A 14,986-nucleotide genomic window follows, 5' to 3' on the forward strand; every position below is an offset into this window, starting at 1 on the left:
ACTCAGTCTCTAGTATGAGTGGCAGAGTATTGGCTAGCATAGAGTCAAAGCACGTGAGACATTTTCCACTGTTTGCCCAGGTACAATAGCAAAGAGTTGGACGCTCATATTAAATGTTAGCATTGTAGGTGGCAGCTGAACTCACTGTACAGCATCAGCCTCCCTGTGTAAAAGTATTTTTAAACCATTTTATCTATTCAAAAGACAGTCAAAGACAAACATCTTCCAGCCTCTGACTCATTCTCCAGATGCTCATAGTAGCAGGGCTTGGCCAGGATGAATCTAGCAGCCAGTTACTCAATCTGGGTTGCCTATGTGTAAGGCAGTGACCCAAATACATCACTTGTCATTTGCTTCCCACCAGGGTTTGCCTTAACAGAAAGCTAGAATTGAGAACAGTCAAAACTCACCCTGGGCACACCCCAATGGGATGTAGACCCCCTAACCACCATTCCAAATGCTCACTTCCACCGGGTTCTTTTCCATGTCATGTTTCACATGAGAGATTAATACCTTATATATAGTTTTGTAACCTGTTTTATAAAGTTGTCAGTGGAACGAATTCTCAAGTGACTTCCTACATAAGTAGTTCTATCAGATGTCCACCTGGTCTTACAGAACAGCATTCTTTAAACACCATGGTGGCACCTGTTGCCTAGTCAAGCAAGTTCACACCATCAGCCTCAGAGGATTACAGCCTCATGACGGTGAGTGTGGCAGACACGAAACGCTGCTTAGTATTCAAAACAATCAAGTAAATAAAACTCTCAAGTATCTCCAAGGCACAGTGTTAGAAGCAGTAGAAGAAACTCGAAGGCATCTAGCACAGAGATCCCATCCTTGTGAGGGCTTGTTACAAATAACCAGCTGACAGACAGCTAACCTCCAGCCAAGAACAGGCCACTGGAACAGTTTAACCTGTCCAGTCAGGTGATCTGCTCGTCTTTAGTTCAAAGTTGGATCTTTGGGAGAGAAGACTGTCATAGGCAGTGCTTAGGAGAATGTCCTGGTTTATCCAGTTCCCTCTTGCTTATAAAAGGAACCATCACTGATTAGCGATATCATGCTCTAGAATAAATGCCCTGAAAATACCTTTGAAATTTCCTTTGAGTACTCATTTAATATTTTTCATTTGAATAATTACTCCATGAGGAAGGTCCTATTTATGTCCACTTTGAAGAAAGGGAAAACCAAAGTAGAGATAAGCTTAGCCACTGACTTTAGAGACATCTCTTTCCAGCATCTTCTGCTGCCCATCATCTAGTCATGGTAGGGAAGCTGCTGTTGATACAGTTTTAGGAGTGGAGAAACCATGAGGTCATTCAATGGTAATTGTGTCAATTAGGATTGGCAAAGTTGCAGCACAGTGCGAAGAGCTATCAAATCCAGAAGGATTGAAACTACAAATGCCTATTTTTTTCTGCAAGTCTTGTATCAGTTAGGGACATTCCTTGTTTCCACTTTGGGATTGGGTGATGGAAAAACAACAATCTGGTATTTTGTCAGTTGCGGTGGTAAAAGGGAGTAGGAATAGAATATCTTAAAAATTAAATGTTTGCTGTAAGGCCCTATGCTACTTGGAACTGGGGAGGGAGAGCAGAGAAATCTTACATCACCCTAGAAGGTGTGAGGAAGACGGGAAGTATAACCTATTTAAGGATCATAACTGGTAACTCATAGACAACAGACTCGAATTAGCATTAGACAATAGCAAAACTACAAAGGCATATGGGGGGAATCAGGAGCAATCCTAACAACCTCTTAACAGGAGGTCATATGCATAGAGCAGGGTGGGACCCAAGAGTGGAGCAGGCAGACAGGAGGAGGCTTGTATCCCAACCCTGAAGACTCCCAGATCCTCACCAAGGACTATCAGTAAGAGCACCGAGGACTACAACCCAACTGCAAAGGAGACCACGGGAGATGGAGTGCCTTTGGAGGCCAAGAACTCTGAGGTCACCCTCCCCCATTTGGATCTATCACATGGGATGGAAGAAGCCCAAATCCTGCCTTGCAGGATCCAAGGTCATTGGGACGACAAGCAGGAGCACTGAGTGGTTCGTAGAAACAGAAGAACAGTAAACTTCCTTCAGGACTAGGGAGAGGAGCTTTCTCTGGTCCTTGCCTGGTTCCGACTTTGGGTCCCCGCCCTCTCTCGTAATGACCATCAGGATCGCTCCAGAAACCCCTCAAAACAAACAAACAAACTAGAATAGATAGATAGAGAACCGCAAGGAAAGCTTAGAAACAGACAGGAAACAGTCAGCGGGGATGCACTTACACCTCACTGGGTGGGACACAAAGATTAGTTACTCCTCACTGGGGTATTGAAGATTTCTCCGCACACCCCTCCTAAAACTGTTCACCTAAACTGTTGACATATGTCTTGTTAGAGTTATAGAGTTAGATTACCCGAAAAACAGCCAGGTTCAGCGAAATCATGCTTCAATGCTATAAATTGCTAAATACTAAAATTAAAATAGACATGAGACAGCTGAATAGTAATCTATAGCCATTTTAAGGTGTATAGAACCCGGTTGTATGTAAACTAATAATTGAAATGTCAATGCAGAAGTCACAGTTGTGGTTCAGAACTTGCATTCTTTTTATTTTTTCCTCTTTTAACATATTGGTTACTCAATACCATGTCAACTAATTCCATAACGTTATAAATTGTTACTGATGTAATGTTGGGGCTTTTAATTGATCGGGATGATACTCTGCCGGCTCTACCTTCAGACCAGAGATGGTCTCCCCAAGAAACTGTTGAACTTGTCTGGACAATAAGATGCTGGACTTTATGCTTGGTAGATGCTTGCAATGAAAGAATCTCAACTGAATTTGAACTGTGGTAATGCAACAGGGTGGAGGAACCCACCATGGGGGGGCGGTTGGGGGAGGGGAGGGGGGGAACCCAGTGCCTATGAAACTGTGTCACATAATGCAATGTAATCAATTAAAAAAAGAAAAAAGTTAAATGTTTGCAGTCACACAGACCACTTGGCCACACACAAGGTCAAGGAGTACCTTGTGTCTGGAAGATAGAGAGCCAGAAATAATGAACCTCAACATGACCTGGACACTATATGACCTGATCTTTCCATTCCTAACAAGTTCTTCCTGCTCAGATCAGATTATGGGAGTTACCTAGATGGCAGCAGGGCTGTCTTCAAAGTGTTGGCAACAAGAATGTGGGGGAGATAATTTGATCCACGGGAAGAGTTGAGGTCTGGGCCAGGCACCATTTGGATGTGATCCATGCACATTAAGCTATTTAGTGCTCACGCCAATCCTGGGAGGGAGGTCTGGTTATTCTCATTTTAGAGGTGAAGAAACTGATGTACAAATATTGGGGAAACTGTCCAAGAAAACACAGCTTATATGCAGTGGGTGTGGGATGCAAACCTGGTAGTCTGTATCTCAAAGCCTCGCCCTTAGTCACCAAGTGCATTCTCCAACCCATGATCCGTGCTCTGAGCCAAACTCAGCGCCTGTAGAGAATTACAAACTAGCCAGTGCTTTCACCACCATAGATGGTATGGACACAAGTGAATCCAGAGGCCAGCATGGCATCTACAATGAGAATGCCCTCACATTCCAACTTGTCCAACTGACTACATTTCCTTGGCATTACTGGGTGCATAAAAAACAATCCCATTACCATAGACAAAGGTATTCTTCTACATTTATTTGTTTTATGACCTTACTCACTTTGCTTTCTTTGAAACAAAGCTGCAAACATTAGATTTCAAGATTTAAGTAACTGGAATCCGACTTCTTAATCTGTCTAACTCTGTCAGCAATGGAAATGCCATAGGCCACAGTTACCTATTATTCCTATTAAGACAGAAAACATATGTATCTTATAGTGCCTGACTGTATCTGCCAAAGGGGCAGGCCCATGCAGTATGCCAAGTTCAACTTAAAAAATGCTTTGAAGTTCTCCAAATACACAGCAAAAATAAGTGTTTTGCTGGCTCTGAACATTTGCCACCAAATAACCTGCAAGACAAGATCACTGCTTCTTAATGCCAGGCACAATTTTAAAAAGTTAGAATGACCCATGTCAACACTTTCCTCACTGTATTAACTTTCTGTTTCTGACAAGTTACCACAAATATAGCATCTTATAGAAAGGCAAGCTTACTTACAGTTGTGGAGATCAGGTGTCTGCGGGGCTGGGCTTCTTCTCCGAGGTCTTCTGCAGAGAATTTGTTTCCTAGCACTTTTCAGCTTCCCTTTCTCTTCCCTCCAACCACCTGAGTTGGACACTATCTTTCCAACTCTTTCCACTCTCTCAGATCCTCTGGCCTCTGTCTCGGCCTGTTACCTGGCTAAACCAAGTTCATCTCCCCCATCTTGCCATCGTTAAGGTAGTCACATTGCTAAAATTCCTTTTCCCCTGTAAGGCAATGTGTTCACAGCTTTCAGGGATAAGGATGTGGAGAGGGGAAATTATTGAGTTTACTCCCCCAAGGTTTTTCAGAGTGATAAACTGCATAACAATGTACGCTAAGGATCATTATCCACGGAAGAGAAAAGCACTGAAAGAAAGGCGGTTATCACTTGCCAAGTTGAGGATGTCCTAGCATCACTGGTTTCCACTTTGAACAACTGTTATTATGATATGAAGAGTTAATTTTGTTCCTACCTTTCTTCCCTTTTGGGCTGTCATCTGCTAGCTCGGAAGGTCCGTGTCCTCTGAGTTGTAGCTCTGTAGTTGAGCATCTCAGTTTATTTGTTGTTCTGCCAAGGTTAGCTGCTTGCACTCTTGGTTCCAGAGTGCCATAGGCTGCTGAGCCGGGCTGCTCCTGAAGAGTTCTTGTCCTTTTCTCCCTGTATAGTAAATTCTGCACATATAACGCTCCCTTGAGAGAAGTGGAAGGCTTTATTCCAGGCCTTTCAAGCTGTCTGGAGGGGCAGAGGCAAGCACTTGGCTCCCCCTGGCCCATGCCTTCTAGGTGGGAGCCAGCAGCAGCGTGGAGAGCAGGGCCCTGATTCCTCCATCAGCCACCTGCAGGCCCTTAGCCATCCTCCGTCCAGTCATTGGCTATCCAGACCTGTGTCCATTTTCTTGCCTCCAGCTCATCAGGACTGAGCCCAGTTCTGGGTGCACAGGAGCAGCCTTGGCAATACAGTAAGGTATGGATAAAGCAATTTGCAAGTCCAAATTTCCTAGGGTGGGTGTGTTGTTCCTGGAGGGGTTCTCCCTAAAACAAGGACAGAATTCCCAATTAGACAAGTTGAACTGCTTTTCATACCAAACATCTCTATGAAGAGTATATTTGGTCCTTGGAAAGCAAGCACTGTGTGCAGGCCGAGGCCTACCTAAGGATCCTAAGATTCATATGCCCATAAATCAACAGGGGCTTTAGCAAGCATGCCAGTGGGACTTTTAGACAAGTACTTGGAATTACCTGAGAAAATTCTGGGGCTGGAATCATCCTAGCCAGGTGCAGGTGACAACCTGTACATGTATAAGCACAAGCCATCCAGTATGAAAGACTGTGGCTAGGCGAGAGCGGTGAGGCCGGTGACGAGCCTCGGGTGCAAAAGTTGAGAGTGCCTTTTAACAATCAGGGAATAAACCACCCACCCCCGAAGCTTATGGAAATGCCTTTTACAAACATTGCAATTAATGCAAAATGAAATAACGATGAACATCCAGTTTCAATAGCAACAATGGTGTCAATAAAATTGACAGAGAAACTAGTAATACAGATCCTGTCTCTACTGAGAACTTTGATGTTTTGCTCATTGTCAAATGTTTGCTTTGATTCTTATGTTTTCTGAACTATTGCACTTAAATAGTTCCTGGCTATAGGGGTTTTGGTAGCCCCGTGAAGACTGTGTCCATTTGTGAGCGTTCCACTCACCTGACTGCAGTGCCCACCCTGAAGTATGTGGAGACTTGAAGTCATCTAGCCTCTTGTCTCCCCTCCCAGGCAGGCAGGGCAAGTAGCATTTGCATCTGACAGTGAGGAAACTAAGTTTGAAAACAAGCAGCCGGCACTGCTTAGGAGCATTTGATGCATGTTGGAGAAGAGATTAAAAATATACCCTGTAGACTTTGCATCTGGGGCTGTTTCCATGACAACAGAGACTCTCCATCTCCATTGCACCAAATCATTGTCTAGGAGAGTTGTTTGGATCTGCATTTTTGAGTCCCAGCTACAGAGACTGATTCGGAAGGTGTGAGATGGAACACAAGAATCTGCAGGTATTCCAGAAATGAAATCAGCCTGTCAAAAAGACATCTGCACACCCGTGCTTATGGCAGTGCTAATTACAATAGCCAAGGTGTGTGGCATCAACCCAGATGTCCATCAGCCGATGAGCAGATCAAGAATGTGGTTTATTACACAATAGAATTTAGTGATCCACAGAAAAGGATGCAATTCTGTCATTTTCAAAAATAGGGATGAACCAGGGGGACATTGTGTTAAGTGAAATACGTCACATAGAGAAAGACAGGTGCTGCATAGCTGCACTTATATGTAGAATCTCCAAAAATATTAAAATAAGAAAAGATTGATTGCATCAAAGTGGAGAGTAGGGTAGTAAGTAGAGGAAGCTGTGGAGAGTTGGGAGGTGTTGGGGGAGGTTGCTAAACAAAATTACACTGGAAAGAAAGAGTAAACACTGGTTTGTCAGGGCACAGTATGGCAACTCCCGATAATAATGACGCGCTGTTTATTTCAAGAGAGGTAGAAGAGAGGATTTTGAATGCTATCACTTCAAAGAAATTCATTTGAGATGATGGATGTGCTGATTACCCTGAGTTAATTGTTATACAGTGTACATATGCACTCAGATATTTTCTTGCACTTCATAAATATGTACACTCATGCCAACTACACAAAAACTGAAGAAACAGAATCTTAGTTTCAATACCAGTGGGTCACTACTGGCTTTGTGGCAACTCTACAAGTCAAACTAAGCCTGGGCCACCACTGTAAGAGATTCAATTTTTTTTGTTTGTTTGTTTTCAACATTTTATCTTACAAAAAGATATCTGCACTTAATATGCATTAAAATACTGCTTTACTTTCTAGCAAGAGTAACCTTTGTTACTTAATCATCGTTAATCAAGTAATATCATTGCTAACTAAGGGAAAACAAACTCTTAATTCACAGAACAGATGTACTCTGGAGCTTGAAATGAAAAGGACATCGTGAAGGTTGAAGGATCACTCCAGTCATGTGGGGCTCCCTGCGACTCACTTAGGTCATCTGCAGCTCCCTGGGTGCCTGGGATGAGCTCCCCAAATACAAAGGCCTTAAAGGGGTCCTTAAAGTCTCACTTTCTCTGCTGAATAATTTTTGCCAGTGTCGGTTAGAACTGAGAAGTGGATTCTTTCCTGATAAGGACAGTTCGTTTCTAAGGCCTCCTTAAGTGGCAGAAAAGGTTATAAGAAAAACAAATATTTTGTCCCTTAGTGTTTGTGGAAATTGTACTCTAAGCTTAAGTGCATGACCAAAGCGCAAGACAGAAGAGACCTGTGCTATACACTGTTATGTAGTTACAACGGGAGCAACTTTTGTCAGTGTGATCTGCAAAGGATGGAAAAGAAACAAATAAAATATTAAAATTGGATTCTTAAGCCACTCCTCTAATAAAAGGTCAAAAACAGCTGACAGCTGACATTTTCTTTAGCAAGCATTAGCCATGTGGACTTTGAGCAAGGCATTTCAAGTGGGCGCACAGCTTGCAGCTATCCCTCTCCTCAGCGGTTGACTGCACTCTCACATAGCTTGATTATGGCAAAGAACACAACTCCACACCACAATGAAATTTACTGGCCTATTTCATTCTCTGAGCTATGGTCAGGGAAGTGGCAAAGTGAGCCAGTTATCTAATAATTCAAGGACAGACTTGGATTCGATGAAGTTTTGGATCTGAAGTGTTCAGTTGATCTCCTCCTGTGCCTCAGGGTAGGTAGGTCAGGGTGGCTATAATAGTGGCAAACTGTTAGGGTAGCCCCCTACCCATAGATGAGAAAACAGCTTGTCTTCCAAAACTGCACCTGCAAGATGGATGTTGGGATGCTGGCCTTTAAGGAACGCCAAGTGTGGTGGAGAGTTTTTATATGCATTCTTTCCTTATTCTCTAGAACCTTCTGGATTATTATTATTTAGCCCCAGATGTGTTTGCTGGTTATCTTCCATTGCTCATCCATGTCAACCAGAGCAGTGTTTCTCAAACATTCAGCATCACAATCACCAGGAAATGTTCTTAGACCGTAAACTAGTGGGAACTCCTTCCAAGTTTTTGATTTGAAAGTCTGAGAATTTTCATGTGTGGGGTCTGAGAATTTTCATTTCTAATAACTTCCTCATTGATGCTGTTTCTAATAAAGACTTTGAAAACCACTAATCTAGAGTGATGCTTCTCAAATATTCAAATTACATGGGAAGCTTTTCTAACAATACAGGTGCCCAACTGGACTGCAAACGGGACTTGTTGCGGGGCTCTTGAAAGTTTGTAGAACAAATGGAATTAAAAGATGTTAATATTGCTGCCAAAACATTTGGAAATCCATGCAGTTTTTCAATCATACACGTTTCCTGTGAACATTTTGAATAGCCATGGTATGCATGGATTTCAACATTTTTTCTTTTTTTGCAGCTAAATCAACTTGTCTGTGAATTCCATTTGCCATGAACTTGTTGAAGCTCTCTCCTGTTCATTTCCCAGAACTGCCCTATCAAAGAACCCCACATGAATGACTTGGAACACTAGAGATCTGTTCTCACAGTTCTAGAGGTGAAGCCCCCATGTGAAGGTTTTGCTGGGAAAGCTGGGATCCCCCAGAGCTCTAAGGAGGGAGTGTTCTGGCCTCCTACTGTCGCCTCAAGTCCTTGGCTTTCCCTGGGTCCCAGTGTGTCTCCACCTTCCTATAGTCTTCTTGCCCACATGTATTGGTGCCTTAGTGTTATCTCTTCCTGCTCTAGGAACACTAGGGGTTGGATTTAAAATTCACCATCATCCTATTTCACTTCTTTTTAATCGAGACATCTTAATTCCTTCAGTAGAGATGCTAGTTCCCAGTAAAGTCACATTCTAGTCCTGGGTGGACATGGACTTTGCAGGATTTCAGGGCACTGTTAAACCCTGCGGGGTGCCCTGGAGTGTAAGGTTCAGAGGGTCAGAGCTATATGTTGTCCAACTTTCTGGGAGAGTCTGGCGCAGACCATGGGAATGGATGAAGTTGTCTGTTCTTGGATTCTACAGTCATCACAACATAACAGGTAACACCCACGCCCAATTCGTCTTAAAAGCTTGTTAAAACTGACTGTGGAGTCCAAGGACTTTAAAGTGTTTATCTGCAGGACTAAGTCAGCTGTAAAAGAAAGACCTTTCCTTAGCAACTTAAGATTCTGAAGGTATTTCTTTGTAGGAAGGTCCACGTTCTCTTCCTCAGGGCACTTTATTGGGCCCATACCTGTAAAGACCCAGATTACACACTTCTGAAAGCTTTTAATGATAACAGACAATGTTTTTGAACTTTCCTTTATAAACTAGAAATGATATTTTCACATGGAACAAAAATGCTAAATCACCAAACAGCCTCCCTAGAGGTTTTCATCTTTATACAAGTGTAAATGATCGTCTTCCATGAATGGAGATCACAGGGTCTCTCTTTAAAATGCCTGCAATGGAAGGCGGGGGCTGGAAGCCCGCTGTCTGAACTGCCAAGTTGGGGAAGCTGTTACTGAAGGGCTGCGGGGTGGGAACAGCTAACCAGCAGGTCCCAAGGCCAAGCACAATGTGGTCGCTTTGCTGGAAGGGCTGGTGTGGAATGTGCATCAACTGAAATCAGCGAGGGAGGTTTGGTTTGGATGGGGTGGCATCTGAGGATCACGGTTAGAATCCAAATGGCTTTATGGTGACTCTGTTCTTCCAGTGTCGGTTGTGGGGTTGGCGAGGCTTCTTTGAAGCCGGCTCTGTGACCCGCTGGGGAGCACTGTATAAAGTGGGCTGTGTGCTGAACTCAGAACTGGGAGTCCAGGATTCTGGTCCTGGCTCCACCACAAACGACCACTGAGGCTCCTTGCAGTTCAAAATATATTGCTGTGGGGGATGCAGATGTAATTAATAACATCTGAATCCGCACATCTTACTGCTTTGTCTGCTCTAGGCAGATATCTTTAACAAAAATAAAAAAGGAGATTTGGTCACTTAGAATTTCAGAGGTATTTTTCCAATAGTATTTTTTAATGCCCTTTATGACCAAAAAAACTTTAAAAACAACAACAAACAAGCAAAAAAAACCCTGTTTTATTTGAGCAAGAAAATGACAATGTTTAAAAGTTATGAAGATATCTAAGTACTTTTTAAACATTTAGGATGGTTTTCTAAATCTTTATAACATATACTCATTATTTATAATTCTTATGTTTCTTTTTTGTAAATCAGTGATGATAATAGCTTTTTTGTTTGTTTATTTGTATGCTGTAAGGTTTATCTATTGATTTGAAAGGCAGAGTTAGAGAGGCAGAGACAGAGAAATACTCCATCTACTGGCTCACTCCCTAAATGACTGTACTGGGCTGGGCTGGGTGAGGCCAAAGCCAGGAGTCAGGCCCCCCAGCTGGGTCTATAATGTGAGTGACAGGGAATCAGCGACTTGGGCCATCTTCTAATTAATTCCCAGATGCATTAGCAGGGAGCTGGGTCAGAAATAAGGCAGCTGGAACTTGAACCAGAACCCATAGGGGTACCAACATCACGGCTTAACATGTTGTATGCCACAATGATGGTCCCAGGATAATTGCTTCTATAGCTTCTGAACATGATGTTGTCTTATTCTTTCTTTTAAAAATTTATTTGAAAGGCAGAGTAACAGAGAGAGAGAAAAAGAGAGAGAGAACATAGAGAGATCTTCCATGCACTGGTTCACTCCCCAAATGACCACGACAATTAGGCTGACACCTCCATTTTTCCAGTTTCTGAAGCTTGAGATCCTGATGTCACCTTGACCTTTTGCCACCGATCTACTGTATTAGGTAGTCATTCACCCTTGATTATTTCTTCCTAGTTTCTTTTGATGGCGTTCCACTCATCCACTCTGCCATGACTTTAGCACTGGTCACTGCAGGTCACTCCAGCACTGCCTGAAACAGCCCTGTGCTTCTAAACCCTTCCCCCACCAACCCTCTGCCATTGTCACAATGATTTTCCTCAAACAGCTCTGTCGCCGAGAGATTCCCTGCTTAGGGATCTCTGGTAGCATTCAGTTAGGTGCTTTGGTTTCTCATCAAGGCAACACTGCCGCTTCTGCACCCCTCTCACATTCCTCTCTGCTCCAAGGGAACTCTTCCATGCTGGTTGCACCAGCACTTCTTTCCCCCAGATCTATGCTATTGTGTTCTACTCAACTTACCCTCCCATAAAACCACTGCCCATCACTGCTCGAAACATCCACCATCTCCATTGATTTCCTACTTTGAGTTCATTTTTGCTTCCTCCAACCACATGCCAAGTTTCTTGTGTATGGGATCTTTGTCCTGTAATTTTCTGAGAATCCTATGATTCTTGCTGGCTCATAAAAGAAGACAAAGTTACAGGAGTACACAAATAGCAAAATGTGGAGACGGATTTTTATCAGAGCCCTTAGGAAGAAACTGACATACACCTAGGAAGAAATCTCTCACAGCAGTTGTCAAATACCAGAATAGCAGGAGGGTTGCTATTTAAATAGTTCCTTATGCATCTTTTGCATCGTGGTGTGCAAATGCATGCCAGTGAATTCTTAGTGCAAGATGCTACCTAGCTGAATCTGTTTTTCATTTGAAATAACACTTAAAATATGTGAAATAGTCAATCAAGATTCCCACTCTTCCTCTAAGGATCCAGATGATGTCCGAATTCTAGAAATACACTAGAAATTGTGAAATGTTCTTAGGATTGCTAAGTTTGGCAGCTATTTTCCAAATAGGCTTTTAAAAGCACTGAATTCCAGCTAATAAATAGAAAAATTTCCCCTTGAGAAGAGTGTAGGAACGAGTTTTACACCATAAAATAGTTTCATAAATGAGTAATTTGACATGAGACTGGAAATGCAAATCAGCCTGTTGTAAGCAACTGTGACATTGAGAAAGCGTGGCCTTCTCCGCCATTGCAGCGTGGGTGCCAGCATGGCAGCGTTGAGCAACACTGTGGCCCAGCGCCTTCAGCTGCTGCTTGGCACTCCACCAGCGTTCATTCATGTTGGAATGGCAGTTGAAGTCTGATTTCAATCTAGCTTCCTGCAAATCTGCCTGGGATCATGGCCCAAGTGCCTGGATTCCTGCTCCCACATGGGAAACCTCAAAAGAGTTCCTGGCTCTGGGATTTGTTGTGGGAATTTGGGGAGTGAAAGAGTAGATGGAAAAATCTGCTGTTGGTCTCTTCCTCTCTGTCAATCTGCTTGTCAAACATATAAAGACTAGCAACATTGCCCAGTGCGTGTTTAGGAGCACAGCGTGCCAAAGAAGCTCAGATAAATATCAGCTAGGGAAATTGTGAGTGTTATAAAGGAACTGCTTGGGTATTAAAATAATATTTCAAGCCAAATGATATAGATATAGATATTTGCACGTATATAAATTAGTGCAGTCAGGATCTTTTGGTCATAAATAATGATCACACAAATAAACTCATATCCATCTCTTAGTTATAGACATGGTATTTAGACAAGATTTTCATGAATAAACATGAAGTCTCGTGCTGATATGAATGAGTACAGCCTACTTCCGGTTTGGCTATCTTTCCTGGAACTTCTTTTAGGGCCTTTACTTTAAACTGATATTCTTCTTGTTCCCCAACAAAACACGTTGAAGACTCTTGAAAGTAAGCCACCGTTCTACCCAGTACTGCAGTTCTGGAACTGAAAACTTGGAAATACCCAGAACTGTCATACCAGTACTTAGTGAACAGTGCCACAAAAGCTATCCACACCCGAAGGACCTGAATAAACCATTGTTGTGGCTTGGTTGATAGACAGCTTGTCAAGAAATGATCAGTATTGGCCATGATGTCAGGCTCATTTCATGGATGTTTTCCAGTTTCTGTGATCTTCTTTCTCCTTCCCCAAACAAAAGTGCTTCTGAAAATTCCTGTTTAACATCTTTCACTTTGAATAAAGCAAACACAAAACATTCGCCTCGCAGCTGGTATTGGTGAAATTGCTTCTCTGGAGGGACCAGCAGATGAGGGGTCTTGTTTGAGAGGCACTGGCAGAAGGTTGCATTCTGTCCTGTAGGCCACACTCAGGCCTGCAACCTGAGCTCTGTGCCTGGGCCCCTACACACACACACACACACACACACACACACACACACCATCTAAATGAACACAGATGGCTGGCACCACGGGTAAGCATCTAGGAACTTGGCTGAGGACCTCTCTGCTTGCCATTGTCTTGTTTCTATGAATACAGAGCGTTCCAGGTGCCAGCACCTCTCCTGAGGCCGAGACTCCCCTTGGGAAATCCTAGGGGTATTTCTCCACTTCCGGGTGGAAAACACAGAAGCATCAGAAAGATGCTGAGCTTAATTGGACTAAAGTCTAACATTCCTTTAGACTTTCTGGTTTAAAGTATTATGAATGTATTATTTAAAGTATTATGAATGAAAGCCATGTTAAGATCAATCCCTACTAGTTCCTACCAGGCCACAATTTTGCTTACAGAACTGCGCAACATCACCCAATCTATTTGTTTTACTGTGTGAAATAAATTCATTTTTAAAATGTAATGTAAAATAGAATAAAGGAAAATTTTACGAATGTTAAAAAAACATACAAAATATTTTTATTCCTCTCTAATTGAATGGAACATGTTCTCCCCCATTTATTTCTGTATAAAATATGCAAACAATTACCTAGCTTTGCAGGGCGTACTTATGAAGAGGTTGATATCTAAAGGGTTATTATTGATTTATAAGGTTCTGTACTTTAATAGAAGACAGATTTAGGGATAAAGAAAAGAATATTGCTTTCTCCAGGAATGATAAATGTCTCAAAGGGGAAATGTAAGATTTAAGAGTGATTTTTTTCATGAGACATACATGCTACAATTTGTGCTTCTAGGGGATATTTTCATTTGAGCAACGTCTGTGTAAGGAGAATTTGGTGGAACCATCTCATGCATTGTAGTACATTTTGTATGTCTCCAAATTCAATTCCAAGGGTAATTTTGGTTAAGTCTAAATTTGTCCATTTCCTATTGTGAATTTATAATCCCAATCTGCTGATTAAATACTGTATAGCTATTTAAACAAGATGTTCAGTTTAATTCATTTCCCGTCATACGTGCATATTCTTTGTGTATCTCCTACACATACGTTCATCTAATGTTAACCAGGATGGCCATGCTTATTAGCATGTGGCTATTAATTAAACTTTGTATGGGAAGCATCCCCAACCTTTAACTATATATGCTAAATTAACCTTGCAGTGTGTCTACATCACAGGAATAGACTTTGCAGCACTCAGAGGGTTGCCTGCTGTCAACATTCTGAGGGAAACAAAAGTAAAAGAAAATAGAATTTTTTCCTTTAGAGGAAATTTCAGTTTACCAAGTCATTCACAAAAGCATTAATCAGACTTTAAATAGTGTTTTAAATTATACAAAAGAGTCATAATTTGTGGCTTTCATGTAAAGATTGGCCCAGTGCCAAGAATCCCAAAGCAAAATGTTTTAAGAAAAAAAACACACAAAGAAAAACAACACAGTGTATTCTTTTAGTAGCATCCTACAGCCACATGTATAATCCTGTATAGTCTATAGTGTACCACAGTTCCAACTCCTTTCAATCTGATTTACAGCTGAACATTGTTTTATGCCTGCGGCTGACATTCAGAGAGAGTAACAGCCGAAGACTTCAACTTTTGGTTGAAATCAGTAATGAGGAATGAATTTACTCTCACCGTAGGCAGTCAGAGACACAGAACTGTGCAATGGCACTTTCAGACACTGCACAGAAGGTAGCATGGGAGTGC

At 42.2% G+C, this 14,986-nt stretch overlaps 1 long non-coding RNA gene across 1 annotated transcript in view; it reads right to left on the minus strand.

The window, feature by feature from the left end:
- LOC131482796 (uncharacterized) overlaps window positions 1–14,986 on the minus strand; it is a 183,931-nt gene that overhangs the window by 100,304 nt on the left and 68,641 nt on the right. The window contains exon 2 of the long non-coding RNA XR_009247297.1: window positions 4,652–5,210. This is a non-coding gene — a long non-coding RNA (uncharacterized LOC131482796). The remainder of the gene's footprint in view (window positions 1–4,651; window positions 5,211–14,986) is intronic.

The sequence above is a fragment of the Ochotona princeps genome, chromosome 20 (assembly GCF_030435755.1).
Source record: "Ochotona princeps isolate mOchPri1 chromosome 20, mOchPri1.hap1, whole genome shotgun sequence".
In the NCBI taxonomy this organism is placed as follows: Eukaryota; Metazoa; Chordata; class Mammalia; order Lagomorpha; family Ochotonidae; genus Ochotona; species Ochotona princeps.